Consider the following 21,485-nt stretch of genomic DNA (forward strand, 5'->3'; position numbering starts at 1 on the left):
CCTGAGCCAGTGGGGAATTATGTTGATTCGAGTAAAACATTCTGAGACAGACACTTGAACGCTTAAGTGTTGTCTTCAACACGGATTTTCAGAAGTAGCAAGCAGAATAGCTGCAAACTCTTGGAGTCTGTAATAAATTGTAGAGAATGTGCCCTTTCCCTGTATAAAAGCGCAGCTCAGCTCTTTTTATTAATAGCGGTTTCCAGACCAATATAAATATACAAACAGGATACTTAATCCATGCACGTTGAAGCAAGCACTGCTCACATTACAAACAATACTCCTTGGGATTTTTCCAAAGATCAAAACTTGCACTCTGCAGACACTTCTTCTGTGACCCTCTGTTGTGTTCAGTGATTCACATCAGTACAACTTAGAAGTGAGGCTTAATGTTTTATAAAGTGTTGAGCTGACCTGAGGAGAGCTGATCAAAATTTTCTTTCTTGAGTGGGTGGGAATTAAAGCAAATCTCTGCTCAAGGCAAACTCTGGTCCTGTGCACGATTTGAGTTCTGCGCTCGACGGCAGCTGAAGAAATGAAGCTTTAATGGTCTGCATAACAAGTTGGGGAAGCCCAACTACAGCAGCTTTGAAGATTATTTTTATCCTGTTACCTTAAACCTGGCCAGTGGCGCCTCGGAGCTTTGGATTTTGGTGGTCAGCTTGGGCTCTGAGGGATTTCTGCCCTTTGTTGTTGATACTTGTTCTTGCCTTGTTTTTTATGATTGTCAATCCTGTGCTTTGTCGAAGGTATTCAACTTGCAAACAGGTGTAGACTACATGTTGTTAGTTTTGTACATTGGGTTACCAGACCTCCAGGAATTGAAAAATCATCTCCAGGACACTGCTGAGAGGACCCTAGGAGAAATTGTCCATTTAGTGCCAGATTAGCAGCAGTTTTGTGCTGTGAGTTGGTGCTTGCCAGGAACGGGACAGAGATTACTCAAACTCAAAGAAAGGAAGAACTTGCATTTATATAGTGCCTTTCATAACCCCAGAATGTCCCAAAGCGCGTTACAGCCAATGAAGTACTTTTGAAGTCTCGTCACTGTTGCACCAATTTGCGCAGAGCAAGCTCCCACAAACAACTATGAGATAGTGACCAGATAATTTTTTTTAGCGGTGTTGGTTGAGGGATAAATATTTTCCAGGGAGAACTCCCCAGTTCTTCTTCGAATAGTGTCATGGGATCTTTTACGTCCCCCTGAGAGGGCAGACGGGGCCTCGGTGTAACGTAACATCAACAGAACTCTTAACTACTCGTGGACAATCCCATTAGTCTAGGTTGGATTTGGGTCGAGGGAGCAGAGATTGAAGACAGGTGTCTAACTCACTGTACTTCCCAATAGGATTTGCTTTTAGAGATAGTCTCTTTCTATGATCCCTCATTTTAAAAAGTCAACAATCTTGACTCATGGTTACTGGGAATAGTCCAAATACTTCAGGCCTCTCCTGGTGGCTTCACTGCCAACTGCAACTGGCCTGTACAGATCATGAAGGTGCACATCTGATACTTTTCTGTTCTCAGTTAACCAATGACAGCCAATGCAGCGAGAAGTTGGCCTCAGTGTCCCTGAGCTAAGGGGAAAATTAGCTCGGCTTCCTGTCCCTGATAGCAGTTGGACAGTGTAAGGATATGAACGTCAGGCAAGGACAGGGATAGGGTTCGGTGGTGACCATTGTCAGATAACATACTGACATTGTCTAGGCATGTGCGCTAAGAAAGACCACTTGACTCAGGTATTGGCGGATGACTGACACATGGGACTATAGTTAGGCAACAGGCAGCACCTTCAAAGAAGAAAGGGAGAAAAATTATGACTTTATTTGGTCAGTTGTGATCCACATTTAGTTTGGCTAATGAGAGGGGGACTCGTTCCTCCAGTCATCCTCGCACTTCTTAATCACATATTCTAAAGTGGGTCAATGTACCATTTTTTTCTCTCCTCTCTTATATTTCCCGATACCATCCTCAGCTGGCCGGGTGGGGCAATGCCTTGATTTTAAAATTCACGTCCTTGTTTTCAAATCCCTCCCTATCTCTGTATCCTCCTCCAGCCCGACAACCCTCTGAGATCTCTGCGCTCCACCATTGGTGGCTGTGCCTTCAGCTGCCTAGGCCCTAAGCTCTGGAATTCCTCCCGAAACCTCTCCGCCTCTCTACCTCTCTCTCTCCTCCTTTAAGACGCTCCTTGAAACCTACCTCTTTGACCAAGGTTTTGGTCACCTGTCCTAATATCTTCTTATATGGCTTGGTGTCAAATTTTGTTTGATCTCTCCTATGAAGTGCCTGGGGACTTTTTACTATGTTAAAGGCGCTGTATAAATGCAAGTTGTTGTATGCACTGAAAGTCTTGGCAGATGCTCAATAAGTTTGAACCATGGAGAATTTCTACAAACTGTGACATTACCGTTTTGCCTGAGACTGCAGACTGAAATGGAAGATTGTGCCTAATCAAACTGAACCAAGTGTCCAGCTCAAACCGAGTCGACCCAACAGATTTTCAACCCAATGAGTTACTGCTCCCCCCCCGGGCTGATGGCCTTAACAATATGGGAATTTTGACCTTTTTGTTTTGCCTCAGGATTTCATTAAGGACCTCTCCTCTTTTAGAGCCCAAAACCTTTTGGGTCTCTCCGCTGTCTTCTACCTTAAAAAGCGTTGGGAATCTCTGACTGTATATATCACACGATAAATGTGACTGAGGAAGCAAGTGCCCAGCAAGTATCGTTCCTCCAATCACAACATCCCATTCTTTCTTAAACGATTCCAGATCTTTTTCATGGAGGCCACAAAAATCTCTCACCTTTTTTATTTTTCTGATTTTCTCCCTTCCTTTCCTGAAGACCGTTGACCCTTTGTTGGGCATGGAGTTCCTCAGAGGTCCAGCCGCCCTCCTGTACCTCACCCAAGTTTGCCGTTGTGTGAGCCTAGACAATGATCGTCATCAGACTATTTTACCCTGGAGGACGTCAGAATCTAGCCTGGTCCCACCCCACATATGTGCTTTCTAGCAAGGGATGCAGGAGAACAATCTGGGGTGGGGAGGCTGGCTGAATTTTTTTAGCCTCTCTCTCACTCGGGCATTGAGGCCATGTGTCATGCCCCGACCACTTCTCAAGATGAGGATGAGTTAACTCAGCGCCGAACAGGAACAGGACCAGGGACCTTCTGGTTTCTCTGGCTTTGTGCTACTTTGCATGTTGAGCAATCAGAGCAGTTTAAGTGTGTTTTCAAATCAATTTGATGTTATTTCCTGACTGATCAACTTGATTAACCTTTCTCGTGTTTTAAAGACGATATTAATTATCGAGGGGTGGGAGCGGTGTGGGGGAAGAAACCAATTCACAGTTTCAACAAAATTGAATTATCTTCAGTAACTGATTACTCGTAATTTCCTAGCTGCTGTACTCAAAAGGTCACAACAAATGTTTCCGTCTTGAGTCATTATTCATTCAGGAACTTTAAGTCGGTAATTCGTTTAGTGTTATTTTTTAATCTGAAGTACCAGTGTTGGTAATTTTTCTACTAGATGTACTTGTTCGGTGATGATCGACAAGTTTGAGTACGTTACTGTACCAACAACATCCACTAAACTGAAAGGCAGCCCGACAGAGGGTACTGTCATGAACAGACTCATTAAACCTGCAAGTGGGAGATGAAACCTAGGGCCCGATTTTACCAGGGGTGCGGGTTCTCGGTGGGTGGTCCATCGGGCGCGTTTTCAACGCGCCCGGTGAAATTAGTGGGTTTCCCGCGCGATCGTAGCAGGCAACGCACTAATTGGAGCCACTTACCTGCTCCTCCGGGTTCCACGCTGCTGATCTGCGCGTCGGGCAGTACGATCTGTCAGCTGGAGGCGCTCTATTTAAAGGGGCAGTCCTCCACTGACAGATGCTGTAACCAATAGCAAAGATGACTGCATGGAGCAGCCCAGGGGGAAGGCTGCTCCCAGTCTAATGATGCCTCACCCCAGGTATCAATACATGGGGTGAGGAGGAGGGGGAGGACAGAGATCTTCCACCCGGCGGGCGGGAGGAAGCGGCCCGCCTCCGCCACCAGGAAGGCATGGCTCGAGGTGGCAGAGGGGGTCACCTGCGCCACCAACATATCGCCCACCTGCATACAGTGCAGGAGGCGGTCCAATGACCTTAGTAGGTCAGCCAAAGTGAGTACACGTAGTCGTTCCCCTACACTCCGTCTGCCACATCACTGCCCCCACCCCACATCTCCTTCGGCACTGCCAACACTACTCTGTCACATCACCCCTCATACCCACTCAAACCCCATCCTCATCTTACCTCCACCTACTCACCTCGCCAGTACTCATCCTGCCACCACTACTCAACCCAATCCTCATACAATCTCATGGCTCCATCCCATACTCACCCTCTCGTGCATCTCTCTCACGGCCAGCCTCACTCAACCTGCCACCACCTGTGCTGCAGCCACAGGGCATGCATCACATATGTGCAGTAGGCAGCGTAAGGCAAACGTGTCGTGAGCATGAAGGGGATGCACAAGGGTGTTTGAGGGTTTGTCATGGTTGTTACTTATATTGAATTTCAGAACAACTCACATCACACATTATATTGGCACCAATACTGCCATGTCTTCGCGAATCCTGTCCGGTTTGTGCAATAATGCCCGCTCCTGGGTATCACTATGAGGACCCACCACTGATGCCACCCAGTGTGTCACTGCAGAGTGGGTGTAGGTGTATTTGCAGGGCTCTTCTGCGCAGACCACTGAGAGACATCGGCGATGTCCCCGGCTGCACCCTGGAAGGCTGTGGAGGAGAAGTTCGGGAGGGCAGTGGTGACTTTGACAGCGACAGGTAGGAAGATGGTGCACGGGCCAGCCAGGAGCAGCTCGGCATGAAAGAGGCTGCAGATGTCCACGGCTACATGTCGACTGACTCTGAGCCTCCGTGTGCACTGCTGCTCAGAGAGGTCCAGGAGGCTGAGCCTCGGTCTGTGGAATGTGTGGTGAGGGTAGTGCCCTCTGCGACGCATCTCTCTCTGCGGTAGCCCTCCCTCCTGCTGTACAGGTGGATGTGTCACAGCACTCTGTTGTGGAGCTCCACGTGTCAGAGGTGGACGACGTGGATGGCGAGGCTGGTGATGCTGTTCGCCCTCAGAGGAGGTCATGACTGCAGCTACGGCGGCCCCCATCCGCAAGATGTACGTCTGAGGGGGTCCGCAAGGTAGGTACATGTCTCTGGACCCCGGGGTAAGTGTGCAGGTGGGTGACTTTGACCATCAGGAGGAGGGTGGTGGAGGCCAAACTTTGTCCCAAGTGACAGAGCGGCCTCCTGCAATGGGTGAGGGTCTCCCCCCCCCCCCCCACCACCTGTCAAATGGACTTTTGCAGCTGCCACAGGCTGACGGCTGCAACACGTCCATTTCAACTGGGACTGTTTCCCCCAGTGTGTGAAACAGTCCCATGTTTATCCAAAATCACACACAGTCCCTGAATCAGGTCAGTTAATGACCTGAACAAGCAAAGTAAATACTCTCAAGTGGCATCCCGCTGGCTTTAATTGCCTGCGGGATTCCCACCAGCGGGGGCTGCGCGCGCACACTGGCGCGTCAGCGGGGAACCCGGAAGTGGGCGGGATCGAGGCGCGATCCGGTCCCGCACCTGGATTTCGCGATTTTCGGGGCCCCCCCGCCGAGAACGCACCCGATAGCGGGTGCTAAAATCAGGTCCCCAGTGTCTGATCAGATTCACCAGTTGTAAATTGTGAGATAAATATATTATTGTAAGAATTTTGTGTGCATGCACTTCCCTCTCCATTTCAGACATCACACCATTGTCTAATGCAAATGTCTTTTTTTTTAAAAAAGAATGTAAAGCAACAAAGGCAGTCATTTATAACGTACAGAAAAACACTCCAGGAACAGAATCTTTGCAGTGTCTGCAGCCAGGGTTCTAATTTCCAGTCTGAATAGCAACTAACCTTTGAAAGAACTCACCCAGTGTTTACATAACAGTTAGACTTAGAGGGGCATACAAGTACACTTAATCAACAGCATAATACATGGTGTGTATAAGGTCCCACAAACAGCGGTGTGAGAATGACCAGATAATTTTTTTTTAGTGATGTTGGTTGAGGGATAAATGTTGGCCAGAACACTGGGGAGAACTCCCCTGCTCTTCTTCGAAACAGTGCCAGGGCAGAAGAAGTCTTGGTTTTTAACGCCTCACCTGAAAGACGGCACCTCCCGACAGTGCATCGCTCCCTCAGTACTGCACTGAAGCGTCAGCCCAGATTTCGTGCTCAAGTCTCTGGAGTGGGACTTGAACCCAGAGGCAAGGATACGACTCACTGAGCCACAGCTGACACCGATAACAAAGCTAGTCCGGTTGGCTAGCAGGAGTGTGCAAGAGCTGTTTGTAATCACTTAAATTGTGAGTTTTATTTCTTATTTTGCCTCCTCCCCCTCCTCTACCACTCGCAGTCTGGGCTCCGGCTGCCTGTGATTTGAACCTGTTGCGTGGGCATGTTGCCGGTATGAGCAGGATCCAAGTACGATATGTACCCAATACGCACAGCTACCGGATCACTGCACCTAATTATTATTAATTTTCAATCAATGTCTCACTTCCTTCCACAAGAGCTGACTTCGAGTTGGGGCTGGAGCGATCAATACTGTTTTAAAATGGAACTGCAACTGATTAAATTGGCCTGTATGAGTTGTATTGATTGGACACCGAGTGGTGGTGGTGGTGGTGGTTAGAAAATGATCCAGCAGACAGATCATGTCTTGGGGTCTTATTGAATCCTTTTTTTTGACTGCTGATTTATAATACCGTTAACACCTAAAGTGGTATTTTATTGCAGCTAGGATGTCTGCTTTTAGGCAGTGTTGTTAGTCTGAACAATACCATAATTTAAAAAAAAGGCGTATGGCTTCAAAATACCAAATTCATTGGTTCTCTTATTTTTTCAAAAGTTTTAATTTTATTGGCTTTTTAAAGGCGTTAAACCAAGGCCCCGTCTGCCCTCTCAAGTGGACATAAAAGATCCCATGGAACTATTTCAAAGAAGAGCAGGGGGGTTCTCCCCGGTGCCCTGATGAATATTTATCCCTCAACCAACATCACTGAAACATGTTATCTGGACATTATCACATTGCTGTTTGTGGGACCTTGCTGTGCGCAAATTGGCTGTCGCATTTCTTACATTACGACACTGATTACATTGCAAAAGTACTTCATTGGCTGTAAAGCACTTTGGGTGTCTTGAGGTCATGAAAGACGCTATATAAATGTAAGTTATTTTGTACTTTATTTCTCTCTTTATCTCTTTCTTTCTTGCTTTCTTTCTACAACTTCGAGATGGAGCTGCTCTGTAACCCAGTAACAGCCTGTGACATTCCAAGATGAAAAAGATTCCCAAGTATTTTTTTAGAAAAGCCTGTTGTCAACATTTATGGAGTGTTGACTCGGCTGTCAGTGCTCAGATTAGAACCATAAATGGCAAGCTGTTGCCTGTGTACTGCATGATTTGATTACAAAAGTTGAATAAATTTTGTATGTTAGAAGTTGAAAAATAAAATAAAAGCTGAGATAAGACATATTGGCAAAGCACCATGTCCGGAATGGTCTTAACAGAGGAAGTGGTGTCTCCTTCCTCCTCCTCCTCCTAAACTCTGCATTAGCTTTTACACTCTCTCTTCAACCAGCTCCACCTTTAAGCTGCAGATGTTCCATACCTACAGTATATTGTTGCAGGACTGTAGTCCTATTTTTGGAAGAGGAAGCATGGTAACCCTGGTATTTTAAGAAGCAGCGTGGGTATGTGTGAGAACTGATAACCTCAAGTGACAAACAGAAGGCCCTGATCTTAATCAGTGAGCTGCGTTTTCGAATTTCTAATTAAAAGTGAAACAAAAATGCCATTGGTAGCATGGTTGGGGGAAGAAGAATAACTTATATAAAAAACACGTTTGGTGCAGTGGGACCGCACTGTGCCTCAGTCCACCTTTCACCCACCCCCCAATCTTTCCTTGTTTGTCTCTCTTTCCCTCTTACTCCCACGCGCTCTTCTCTTTCCCCCTTCAATTCTTCCTTCCATCTCTTCTCCCTTTCTCCCCTATCTTTTTTCCCGTCAGTCCCTCATTTTTGCTTCTCTGACTTCTCCCTTTCTCTTCACCTCCTCATCCTCCCCCTTTCCATGCCTCTCCCCCTCTGTTACCCTGCCTCTGTCCCACTCCTCGCTCTGTGTCCACCCGACTTATTGCAAGTGTTCGCTCTCTCTCTCTCTCGCCTCATTCTTGCTTCCATCTCTCCCTCTTTCTCCCTCCCTCTCTCGCTTTGCCTCCCCTTCTCACTTCCCTTCCATCCCACCTCACCCCCCTCCTCTCACCTTTTGTCTCTTTCTAACCCTCTTTGTCTTTCGCCATCGTCTATCCCTTTTCTCTCTTCCTCCTATGTCACTCTCCCTCCCTCTCTCCCTGCCTGCCCTTACAACCTCTCTGTCCCTCCAATTCCCTAAAAGTGGGATCAATAATTCACAATTTAGTTATGATTTGGGAGTAAATAATCTCTGGTTAATTCACACAGAATGAAATTAACTGAGTCAATTGTCTTTCCCACTAAACGTTGCCAGCACCAGAGTCTGACCATCGATTCTCGAGCCAATTGAGTTAGCAGCTTGACTAACGTGGAGCACGGAATCTGAAAATGCAATCTTGAGGCCTTGGTCTGTCACTTGACTAATGACCCTTTTACTGCATTCTTGCATCTGTGCAAAAACTCTCTCTGAGACAATGAGATCTCCTTCTTGACAAAGCTTGTTTGAGTTTCCCAGCTTTCTTTTGCTTCTGATATGACTGCAAAGCTTTTTTAACATGCAGTAAAACAAAATGTTCCTCTCCCTTAGTTTTACGTATCAGTGTATGGGTGACAATCTCTCTCAATGTACTTCAGTCCCTTTCTCCACAATTCCCCAGCTGAGAGAAGGATGGAGGACCAGTTCTCACCCCTTCCACCAATGGTTCTCTCAGACTCTCTGATTCCCTGCTTTAATTATGTGTTTATTCTTACTTTTTCTGCCGAAGGATCTTCCTTTTCTTTCAGCTCCTCCCTTGAAGGTTCAGATGCGATTGTGAACCCCCATGGTTGACCATTACCCACATCCTGCCATAACCTAAGGGTAGTTTGCCTGGAACTCCTTTTCACTGCAAGATAGGCACAAGAGCAAAGCACATAAACCAGGCCCGATGGTTGGGGTAGGGTTAGACTCATGGCTGGAGTTCTCAGCTTTGTTTTGCTGATGATGAAAATTCATTGAAAACCTAGAAGGCACTGGAGGAAGTGGACAAATGTGAACTATTTTAGTGTCTGGTTTTCATTGCAGAAATTTTCAGCAAACCACTGAAAAGAGGCATGTTCTGAAAAGAGGCACTGAAAAGAGATAGGAAGGACGAGGAGAGGCAATATAAACTAAAGTGTACAATTGTAAAGTGGGTGCAGGAACAGAGAGACCTGGAGGGATATGTGCACAAATTGCTGAAGGTGGCAGGGCACGTTGAGAAAGTAGTTAAAAAGGCATACCGGATCCTGGGCTTTATAAATAGAGGCATAGAGTACAAAAGTAAGGAAGTTATGATGAACCTTTATAAAACACTGGTTCGGCCACAACTGGAGTATTGTGTCCAGTTCTGGGCACCGCACTTCTGGAAAGATGTGAACTCCTTCGAAAGGGTGCAGAGAAGATTTACTAGAATGGTTCCGGGGATGAGGGACTTCAGTTACGTGGATAGACTGGAGAAGCTGTGGTTGTTCTCCTGAGAGCAGAGAAGGTTCAGAGGAGATTTGATAGCGGTGTTCAAAATCATGAGGGGTCTTGACGAGTCGATAGAGAGAAGCTGTTCCCATTGGCGGAAGGGTCGAGAACCAGAGGACACAGATTTAAGGTAATTGGCAAAAGAACCAAAGGCGACATGAGGAAAAACTTTTTTACGCAGCAAGTGGTTAAGATCTGGAATGCACTGCGTGAAAGGATGTTGGAGGCAGATTCAGTCATGGCTTTCAAAAGGGAATTGGATAAATACTTGAAAGAAAAAAATTTGCAGTGCTATGGGGAAAGGGCGGGGGAGTGAGACTAACTGGATTGCTCTTGCAGAGAGCCGGCCTGGAATTGATGGGCCAAATGGCCTTCTTCCGTTCTGTAACCATTCTATGATTCAATTGTAAGAGGCATGTCCCGCCCAAAACTGGAGTTATTTATGAAAAATATTTATTCTCGGGATGTGGACGTCGCAAAGCTGGTATTTATTGCCTATCCCTAGTTGCCCTTGAGAAGGTGATGGTGGGCCTTCTTCGTGAACTGCTGGTAGCAGTTTGATACAACTGAGTTGCATTCTAGGACTGGAGTAAGGGTAAGGATGGCAGGTTTCCTTCCCTGAAGGACATTATTGAACCAGTTGGGTTTTTACGACGATCCGACAGCTTCATGTTTGCTTTCACTGATAACAGACAACCCCACTTGGCAATGCAGATTTAAAAGGTGTGCAAAGCACTTTTGTTCAGCAAGTATGTTAACTCCTCAGCCACTGTAACGAGATGATCGACAGCCACAGCTGTATAGTATGTGTAGCATTACACTTGTGGATGATTTATTCCCTTTTTATTTATTTTTTGTGTTGTGTGACTTAAAAGTCCGGTGCATCTTCAAACCAGTTTCTTACGTTGGATGTAACACAAAGCAGTGATTGGTGAGAAGGTTCTTGGATCCTGTGGGATCTCAGGAAATATGCTTTATTGTTCTATGCCCTCTCAAGGGGTATTTTGTCCAGATTTGTAAAGAAACAACCTGCATTTTTATGGCACCTTTCATGTCCTCTGGATGTTTCAAAGTGTTTCACAGCCAATGAAGTAGTTTTGAAGTAACTGTTATTATGCCAGCAGATGCAGCAACCAATTTGTGCACAGCAAGGTCCCAGAAACGACAATGAGATAAATTACCAGAGAATCTCTCTTAGTGATGTTGGTTCAGGGATAGATATTGGCCAGGACAGCGGGAAGAACTCCTCTTCAACTAGTGTCCTGGGATCTTTTATGCCCACCTGAGGGGGCCTTGGTTTAATGTCTCACCTAAAAGATAGTGCCTCCAACAGTGCAGCCCTCCCTCAGTACTGCACGGACGTATCAGCCAAGATTAGGTGCTCGTGTCTCTGAGCTGGGATTTGAACTCATGACCTTCTGACTCCGAAGCAAGAGTGCTACCATTGAGCCAAGGCTGACTATATTTTGCCAATAAATGTGAAATATTGCAAAAATAAGGGGTGTTGAGTGTGATCTCGATATGGTAGGTGATGGTGTATCATTTTGTGATGTTCTGTTGAGGGAGTTTGCTGCTTTTGGTGAGTGCAGCCTTGAGGTTTTCCCTTGCCGGCAACATAATTACCAAGTGTTGGCTCAGAATCTTCAATGTGAGAGATTTAAGAGGCTTCTAAGCTCTTTCAACAAGTGTTACAATAGTTCTACAAATTTGTTATTTTATCCACACTGAGTTGGCTTCCATTTGGAAGCCCAGGGTGTGAGGCAGATTTTTAAATTTTTAATTGCCAAGTGTAAAAGGGAGCCTGGGAGTTCGAAAAAGCTGATTGTCCCATTGGCGGCACTTTTCTCCAAAAGAAAGCGGAGAAACTTAACCAGCTGTTGGAGGCAAATGGACAGAGCTCCCAGCATATATGTAAGTGTGCAGATGGAGCTTCACTCACTGTGTCCCTTTAATATTCCTCTTTGTCAAGCAATTACCTCATTCCCTTGCAAAAGAATTATGGACTGTGCATTTTTTTTCTCGCTCTCACTTTCTCCCGGTACCAGACCAAATGCTTCCTATGGTCGAGAGGGCACGAGGCCACAGGGAGATGTGCAGCAGCCTGGCGTGGACTCGCTCGCTCTTTTTATCCCCCCCCAACCAACTTCTCTTCCTCCACTTCTTGGGCGATGGTCAATGAAGAGTTGCAACCAACCATGCTCGCTCGCACCTTTTAGTGCCTGACTCAGAGCTGTCCGTGTGTCACCTGAGGACATCTTGGAAGAATATGAAAGAAAGGGGGAGGGAGGGAAGAGAAAGCTAGTTGGGAGGTGGGTGGGTGGGGGGAGGGGAGGGAAATGAAGAAAAAGAAAGAACTTTCATGACCTCAAGACGTCCCAAAGCGCTTTACAACCAATGAAGTACTTTTGCAGTGTAGTTACTGTCGTAATGCAGGAGCCAATGTGAGCAAAGCAAGGTCCCACAAGCATCAATGAAACACATGACCAGATCATCTGCTCTTTGGTGTTGGCTGAGGGAGAACTCCCCATGCTCTTCTTGGAATAGTGCCGCAGAATCTTTTATGTCCACCTGAGAGGGTAGACAAGGTCTCAGTTTTACGCCCCATCCGAAAGACGGCATCTCCGAGAGTGCAGCACTCCCTCAGTACTGCACTGAGAGTGTCAATCTAGATTTTGTGTTCAGGTCTCTGGAGTGGGACTTGAACCCACAACCTTCTGACTCTGAGGCGAGAGTGCTACCAACTGAGCCAAGGCTGACACTTAAAAAAGCATTGGCATGCGTGGTCTCGCAAAGATGCAGAGTCACGAGTGGAAGGTTTTTAAAGCCAGATAACGTCGCCTTTTCTAAAAGTACTGTTGACATGCGAAAGGTGCTCACCAGATTATACGGCATGTGCTCCTTGGTTCTACTCTCAGCGTTTCCAAAGCTGTTGCAGTGACTGCCTTCTTGTGTCCCGGCCAAAAAGAGAAAATTACGCCACTGGAGCAAATGTGAAATGATAAATAAATTTTAATGCCGCCAGTCCTCGTGTCATCTTCGGGACCTGAAGTGCTTGGGATCCTTGCAGACAGAAGGGGTGAAGTTGACTCCAACTTAAAGCCACGTGTCAGGATTAAAACTTGCAAGCTTTGCTCATCAGATCCTGCCGAAGCAATCAGTTAAAACATTTTTTTTAAACTGATGGTTCCAATGCTAATTTTTTGTCCAGATCTCACCCTTAAATTGCAAAACCTGCAAAGGTCAAAACAAAACTACCTGCCCTGCATTTGGATCAATGCTACCCTAAACTATGTATTTTAAAAAAAAAAAATTTGGATTTATGGAAGCAACTGACAAATTGCAAGATCTGAGTAATTCCTTCAAATAAGGTCACGACTCATATTTGCTCTTTCAGTATCATAGAAACACAGAACGATACAGCACGGAAGGAGGCCATTTGGCCCAATGTGTCTGTGCCGACTCGTTTAAAGAATTATCCAATTGGACCCACTCCCCTGCTCTTTAACCATAGCCCTGCACATTTTTCCCCTTCAAATATTTATCCAGTTCTCTTTTGAAAGTTATTATTGAATCTGCTTCCTCCACCCTTTTGGGCAGTGCATTCCAGATCATAATAACTCAATGCATAAATTTTTTTTCTACATTCCACCTCTGGTTCTTTTGCCAATTACCTTAAATTTGTATCCTCTGGTTACCGACCCTTCTGCCACTGGAAACGGTTTCTCCTTATTTACTCTTATCAAAACCCTTCATGATTTTGTTAAGTTATTTGCCCATTGAAGGCATCGTAGCTGAGCCAGACGCAGTCTTTGTCCGATGTCCACACAGAGCACTTCTAGAGGAGGTCAATAGACAAGAGAGAGTCGAACCACCTCCTCTTGACATTCAACGGCATTACCATTGCCGAATCCCCCACCATCATGATTCTATTATTATTAAATGATTCTATTATTATTAAACTAGAAAGAGTGCAGAAAAGATTTACTAGGATGCTACTGGGACTTGATGGTTTGACTTATAGGGAGAGGTTGGATAGACTGAGACTTTTTTCCCTGGAGAGTAGGAGGTTTAGGGGTGATCTTATAGAAGTCTATAAAATAATGAGGGGCATAGATAAGGTAGATAGTCAAAATCTTTTCCCAAAGGTAGGGGAGTCTATAACGAGGGGGCATAGATTTAAGGTGAGAGGGGAGAGATACAAAAGGGTCCAGACGGGCAATTTTTTCACTCAAAGGGTGGTGAGTGTCTGAAACGAGCTGCCAGAGGCAGTAGTAGAGGCGGGTACAATTTTGTCTTTTAAAAAGCATTTGGACAGTTACATGGGTAAGATGGGTATAGAGGGATATGGGCCAAGTGCAGGCAATTGGGACTAGCTTAGTGGTATAAACTGGGCGACATGGACATGTTGGGCCGAAGGGCCTGATTCCATGTTGTAAACTTCTATGATTCTATGATTCTATCAACATCCTGGGGGTCACCATTGACCAGAAACTTAACTGGACCAGCCATATAAATACTGTGGCTACAAGACCAGGTCAGAGGCTGGGTATTCTGCAGCGAGTGACTCAACTCCTGACTCCCCAAAGCCTTTCCACCATCGACAAGGCACAAGTCAGGAGTGTGATGGAATACTCTCCACTTGCCTGGATGAGTGCAGCTCCAACAACACTCAAGAAGCTTGACACCATCCAGGACATAGCAGCCCGCTTGATTGGCACCCCATCCACCACCCTAAACATTCACTCCCTTCACCGGCGCAGTGTGGCTGAAGTGTGTACCATCCACAGGATACACTTCAGCAACTCGCCAAGGTTTCTTCGACAGCACCTCCCAAACCCGCGACCTCTACCACCTCGAAGGACAAGAGCAGCAGGCACATGGGAACAACACCACCTGCACTTTCCCCTCCAAGTCACACACCATCCCGACTTGGAAATATATCGCCGTTCCTTCATCGTCGCTGGGTCAAAATCCTGGAACTCCCTTCCTAACAGCACTGTGGGAGAACCGTCACCACACGGACTGCAGCGGTTCAAGAAGGCGGCTCACCACCACCTTCTCAAGGGCTGTTAAGGATGGGCAATAAATGCTGGCCTCGCCAGCGACGCCCACATCCCGTGAACGAATAAAAAAAGAGTGTGAACCCTGACCAGTTTTTCTCCTCCTGAGCCCTGGGCACCATGGTCAAAGATGGAGCCCCAAACCCACCCCGCAAGCTTGAAGTCAGCTAACTGACGTAGACTAGTGATCAAACCTGGGGCGCTCAGTCTGCTGGACTTAAGAGATGAAGACTTCATTTGTCATCCGTTGTAGTATTTCTGCATCGTTGGTGCACTCTGTGCAGTTGATGCTCGCTCACTTTTGAGGTTCAGGCAGTGCCCATGATTGGATTGATTGTGCGCGGTGCAGGGGAACGGACCAGACTTGATGGGCCAAATAGCCTTCTCAGGTTCCCTGCATTCACACACCGAAATACACATTAAAAGGTTAGTGATTAGTCATAACCCACAGTTGGTTGCTGGCAGATTATGGCGACGTATTTTTATAATGTAGAAGAGGTCAGCGGACCTGCACAAGTGATGTTGTGAAGTCATGCGACTCGATGATGCATGAAATGGCCAGGGTTTATCCTCTTCATTGTTCCACTTGTATTTATAAAAAGCTGTCAGCTCCACTGACTTTTTGTTGCCATGTTATTTGAGACGCTTTTATTCCCTGTGTCCTTGTACCTTCCATTAAACTGTATCCCTCTCCATTGTTGACTGAGTGTTGAAATATCAGTTTGGGCGATGCAGACTGAAACAGGTTTATTCTCTGCAGCCTGCGTTTTGCTCCAACCCGGATAACTCGGGGCAAAACGGTAAAGACTTTGTTTCGACGGAATTATTTTTACATTTTAAATTGACTTAAGTTTTTTTTATTTATATGCATTATACAATCCCCTGCTCTGCTTTCTTTCTTTGCTTTCTATGTGGATTGGGCTGTGAAAGTAGGGAGATCCAGCAATATAAATTGGAAGAGAATTTTAAAAAAGATATTTACAGAGCCTCATCCGTAAATCTTTTCTTGGAAGGGTGGGGGATGGGGAGAACAGAGAGCAAAGGAATAAGTGCCCTTTCTATGTGACAGCTGCAATGTTCAAATTCTGCTGTCAGTGATGACAAGGGGAGGGAGGGGGCGGGGGGAGAATTCTGCCCTAATCACTCGATCGTACAACCGCAGTGAGCTTGCAGTACAGTTTATGCCAATGCGGCACATTGCAGTGCAGGATCGATCCATTCACTGTGCGTTAGGCGTGGGTGGTGGTTTGTTTGGGGGGGGCCGGGGGTGGTGTTGGTGGTGGAGGGGGGGTGCGCGGGCGTGGAATAGTAATGTGTGCTGCTCAGCTCTGCTCGGAAGCCTGCAGCCGAAAGCCAGATTGCTGCCGGAGACATCAGCCTCTTGTAATTAAAAGCTGGGATCAGGCAACAGGAGCAGGCTGCCCAGCTCATCCCGAGACATCACTCCTCGTTCTCGTCCCCCCCGCCCCCCCCCCCCTTCTCACCTCTTAATTTCCCCCGTAGCTGGAGAGAGTGGCTGCTGCAAACTTCCACGTCGCAGCTGTTTCGCAAATATTTGCTGGCCTTATTGCCACTGTTTAATCATGTTGTGGCTGAACGCAAAACACATAACAGGGGAATTGCAAATTGGAATCTGACCAGCAGAAGTCGGAGTGTGTTTGTTGCATGAACAAAGATCCTTTTGAAATTCTTCATTCCTTTTATCTCACTTAGTTATCAAGCTCATGTCTTGTGGGTTTTTTTTTGGACGCTTTAATTTCCTCAATCCCACTGCCCCCTCACCTCGAGTCCTTGAACTGGTTGTGGTCAAAAGGGAGATCAGACAGGTGACTAACACCATTTTCATCAGTGCCACTCCAGTACGGCCGCAGTCTCGGGAGAAGGTGCAGCCCCGGAGTCCGTGCGATCGATGCCCCTCTCCCGCAGCCAGTGCGAAGGATGTGGACAACTTGGAGCTGTGTCCTGGGTCCCATGATAGCGCACTGCTCTGTACTGACGCTCCATCTCTCCCTCTCCACCTCCCCCCACCACCAACCTCCCTGTTTGTTTATTGAGTTCGAGACCTGGAAATCAGTTTGAACTCGATAACTTTTTGTTTCTTGGTGGCTGCAGCCTGTTCGACTCCCACCCTGTCTCGAGCATTGCTTAGAGCGGGGGGATGGGGGGGGGCGGTGGTGTCAGGCCGGGAACCAATTACGTTCCACGTTGCGTTCCTCCTCCCCGCCATCTGTTCACCGTGCCGTTGCTTCCCTTCATGGTCCGGATGAAACTGGAGGCTGGACAGTCCGATAGCCCGCTGGCGCTCGCCGTCCAGGGTCACACCTGCAAAAATGGCCACTTGGGCCGGGAACCAGAGAAGGCCGATGGAACTCTATCCCCGGCAAGGAGTCAGCGCCGTCAGGAGAGGAGGCAACAGCTGCATGTTTTGATACGACTGTATCAATATGACTCAGCGCACAGAAGCTCCCATGAGAAAAATCAAACATAAGCAAAAATGTGTTTCTTTCTTTTGATATAAAAAAAACAAGTAAAAGTATCTGTGGGGTAAATGAAACCTTCCACCCCTGCTTGGTGCCCTAATGTCAGAATGTTTTTGGAGTTGGCTGGAGCCCCTTGGGAGTGATAAACCCGCTGCTGGGTGGGAGGCTAGATCGTGACACAAGAGGGACAAGATGAAACCAGCAGGAGACTGCTCTTGGAATGTTGCTACTTTTTTGTGGCCTCGTTTCCCGTCCAAGTTAAAGGAGTGTTGGTGCATCAGTGTTTGGACTTGACGTTTAACCTTTGGTCGAATGGTGCTGTGTGGAATGTTGTTGAGTGCTTTTGTTGCCGTCTGCAAGGTTTCGAGGCATCAATGAGGTGCACGCAGAGTGAAAGTTAAACACCCTCCTGTTGAGAGGCTGGTAAGGTTGTCGCAAGGTGAGAGAATGCGCGTGCCACGTGGGGGAAGAATACGCTCACCGTGTGGGGGTGTTACATGCACAGAATATGCTGTGACGTTGGATTGAGGCGGAGATGGTCTCCTCAAACACTTGGTTTAGCGATGGTAACAATCCTGTGTAGAAGCATAACCTGATCAAATTGGTCTTGTACATTGACGTTTCACTTTATACCGTTGTTTCAGACATAATTGGTTCCCACCCCTCAACCCTTATATCATGCACCATTCACACTACCCAAGTTGAGATGGAGTTTACAACCATTGATCCAAGGGAGATGGGTGTGGGTGGCCTGGCTCAAGGTAGCCTTTGTGTCAGCCATGGCTCAGTTGGTAGCACTTTTTTGCCTCTGAGTCAGAAGTTAGTGGGTTCCAGGGCCTTGGTGTTTAACTGCGGAGCTGTGCCTGACCGTGGTCGATCTGGTTTCTGGAAATGCTGTTCCCAAATAAAGGGGCTGTGCTACATCCCCACAAGGTGTGTAAGAGCAGCACTCGCTCAAAGGTGGACTAAATCAAAACCACGAACCCCCCCCTCCTCCCGCCCACCTCTGCTTAAAAGAATGAATGATTTCAAATTGTTGCGTTAATTCATAGAATCCGAGAATTGTACAGCACAGAAGGAGGCCATTCGGCCCAACGCGCCTGTGCCGGCTCTTTGAAAGAGCTATCCAGTCAATCCCACTCCCCCGCTTTTTCCTTATAGCCTCTGCAAATTTTTCCTGTTCCAGTATTGATCCAATTCTCTTTTTAAAGTTATTGATGAATCTGCTTCCACCACCCTTTTTAGCAGTGAATTCCAGATCATAACAACTCGCTGCGTAAAATAATGTCTCCACATCTCCCCCCTGGTTCTTTTGCCAATTACCTTAAATCTGTGTCCTCTTGCCAGTGGAAACAATTTCTCTCTATCTACTCTATCAAAACCTCTCATCATTTTGAACACATCTGTTAAACCTTCTCTGCTCTAAGAACAAGCCCAGCTTCTCTAGTCTTTCTACATAACTGAAGTCCCTCTTCCCTGGTATAATTCTAGTAAATCTCCTCTGCATCCTCTCCAAGGCCTTGACATCTTTCCTAAAGTATGGTGCCCAGAGTTGGACATAATACTCTTGCTAAGGTCTAACCTAATTTTTGATAACTTCTTTCTCTTAGCAAAAGGCAGCATCAAAGTGGGAGTTCTGCATTGATTGCGAATCCTTATAGGCTTTTTGCCAGAAAGGAAAGTAGTGTCAGCACAGGCTCCCAGCAGGACTTGCTCTTCCTGGAAGTGTGCCAGCCCTACCTGTCCCTTTGAGAATGCTTCAGCTTCAGCCCAGTTGCCCCATGGAGGATGTGCAGCAACAATTCCTGGAGGTTGGATAAAATAGATTCCAGAGGTGCCCGGACAGGCGAATTTGGCAAAGCAGCCAAGGGTTTCAGTCAGCTCGAGGTCTCCTAAACCTGCCCCTTCTCGCCGTGCAGCCGTTGGCAGCTGCTTGGGCGGGCGGTTGCTGTTCAGAACGTGCACGGCTGCGCTCGCCTGGCGGTGTGAAGAAGAACGGTGTTGCCATCAGGTCTGCCGCTGGCTGACGGGAAGCGGCTACACCTTTCTGCGGGCACCAAACGCAGCGCTGAGGGCAGGGGTCCAAGAGGAAAGTCCCTGAGCTTCTCTTTCATCTCCCCTCCCCGTTGCCATCCTGCAGGGGTGGGAAACAAATTCGGTGGGAGGACAGAGGAACATTCGGAACGGGAGTAGGCCATTCAACTACTCGAGCCTATGCTGCCATTCAATTAGATCATGGCTGATCTGTATCTTAACTCCATCCACCCGCCTGGGTTCCATAACCCTTAACACCCTTTGCCAAACAAAAATCGATCAATCTCGGTTTTGAAATTTTTCAATTGACACCCCCCCCTTTTTGGAGGGGAGAGTTCCAGATTTCCACTTTGCGTGAAGGACCGTCCCATGCGTTTAGAGTTAATGGAGAGCCAGTTACAGTGTCGGGGACATGAGAGCAGCTGACTCGCCTCTGTGGTGTTTGTGGTGGTGATGAGGGAGGAATTATAAAAGGGAATAACGCAAGCATGTGATTTATGTCTGTGTATATTTTTAACACACTGGCAGTAATTCATAAGAGCTTGATCTGGTGTCATAAACCACGTGACCAGAACTCGTCGTTTGTCAGTGTCAACCCCAAGATCTGTTGGCGCCAAATCTGTTATTCTTGAATACTAGATATATAACCTCCTCTCCTGCTCCAGTTCTGTCCCCCTATTTCTCCTCTCCTAAAGCTACTTTTGGGCGCTGGAAGTCCTCTGGCATCTCCCCCAAGTAGCTATTCTTCACACATGAGCCTGGGCAGTCAGTGTCAATGAGCTATTCAACTGCAGAGGGCATCGCGACCCGATGCGACCTGACCCCAAGCCTACACGTGTATGGACTTTCTGCCAGGACTTACCGGGCAGCTTGAGGAGATGTCGGATCCCTAGCTGATCACTTTCCTCCCCCCTCCCCCCCCCTTCACTCCATAGCTACAGACGACTGCAGGCGCAGCTGAGATCAGCTAATTCAGGGCGGACCAGGAATCGAACCTGGGACCTCCCTGATCTGTACGGCTGCCCATCGCACCAAGAGGTGCATGTCCGCATTGAGCCATCGGAGTGCTTCGTATACATGTTAACTTGAAGCTGTTTCCGTGCTTGCGGCTGGTGAGGAAGTTTGGGGTCCCTCGCTCCCACTTCGAGTCGTACCTTCATAAACAGCAGGTATTCCCCACTTGACTTCGTCAAAAGAATTGATCAATTTACCAGTTTGATTCTCCAGCATTGGTATTTATTTTAATGACAAGTGGAAAGCAAGGACAAAGTGCATTTCTCTCCTAGTGCGATAGTGACGCTGGAGGAATTGGCCTGGGGATCTGAGGAAGTTCCATCTTGTGGTAGCGGCGTGCAGCTGCAGACGTGACTGTGCGTCACAGAATGGTGATGCTCAATAAGGAGTGCTCGACGCACATATATTAAAGAAAGAACTTGCATTTATATAGTGCCTTTCACGACCTCAGGACTTCCCAAAGTGCTTTACAGCCAATGAAGTACTTTTGAAGTGTAGTTACTGTTGTAATGTAGGAAATGCAGCAGCCAACTTGCACACAGGCAAGGTCCCACAAACAGCAATGTGATAAATGACCAGATAATCTCTCTCTATTGAAGTTAGATGAGGGATAAATAGTGGCCCTGAAGGTGGGCATTATCTCGAAGAGACCTGAGAGAGCAGACAGGGCCTCGGTTTAACATCTCATCCAAAAGACGGCACCTCCGACAGTGCAGCACTCCCTCAGTACTGCACTGAAGTGTCAGCCTGGATTTTGTGGTCAAGTCTCTGGAGTGGGACTTGAACCCACAACCTTCTGACTCAGAGGTGAGAGTGCTACCCACTGAGCCACAGCTAATACCTAATGTTACAGACAGATAAAGGGATGCCATGGTTTCCGTTTAGCGTATCTCAGTTATTCGAGACGTTGATTGCGTGGAGAGTATTTGAGTTCGACTTTAATGCTATGTGCTGGGACGTGGCCTGCGGCTGTGCAGTGTCGCAGCGCTTCTATTTAAAAGCGTCGTGTCTTCAGAGTGAGGAATCTGCCAGTAATCTTCCAAAGGCACTGCCACCGTGCACAGTGCAAGTGTCTGCAACCTGGATACTTTATTTTTAGTC

The 21,485-nt window shown here is 47.1% G+C and overlaps 1 protein-coding gene across 38 annotated transcripts in view; it reads left to right on the forward strand.

The window, feature by feature from the left end:
• LOC137335779 (calcium/calmodulin-dependent protein kinase type II subunit beta) overlaps window positions 1–21,485 on the forward strand; it is a 233,461-nt gene that overhangs the window by 34,399 nt on the left and 177,577 nt on the right. The gene's annotated exons all lie outside the window — the stretch shown is intronic.

The sequence above is a fragment of the Heptranchias perlo genome, chromosome 20 (genome assembly GCF_035084215.1).
Source record: "Heptranchias perlo isolate sHepPer1 chromosome 20, sHepPer1.hap1, whole genome shotgun sequence".
In the NCBI taxonomy this organism is placed as follows: domain Eukaryota; kingdom Metazoa; phylum Chordata; class Chondrichthyes; order Hexanchiformes; family Hexanchidae; genus Heptranchias; species Heptranchias perlo.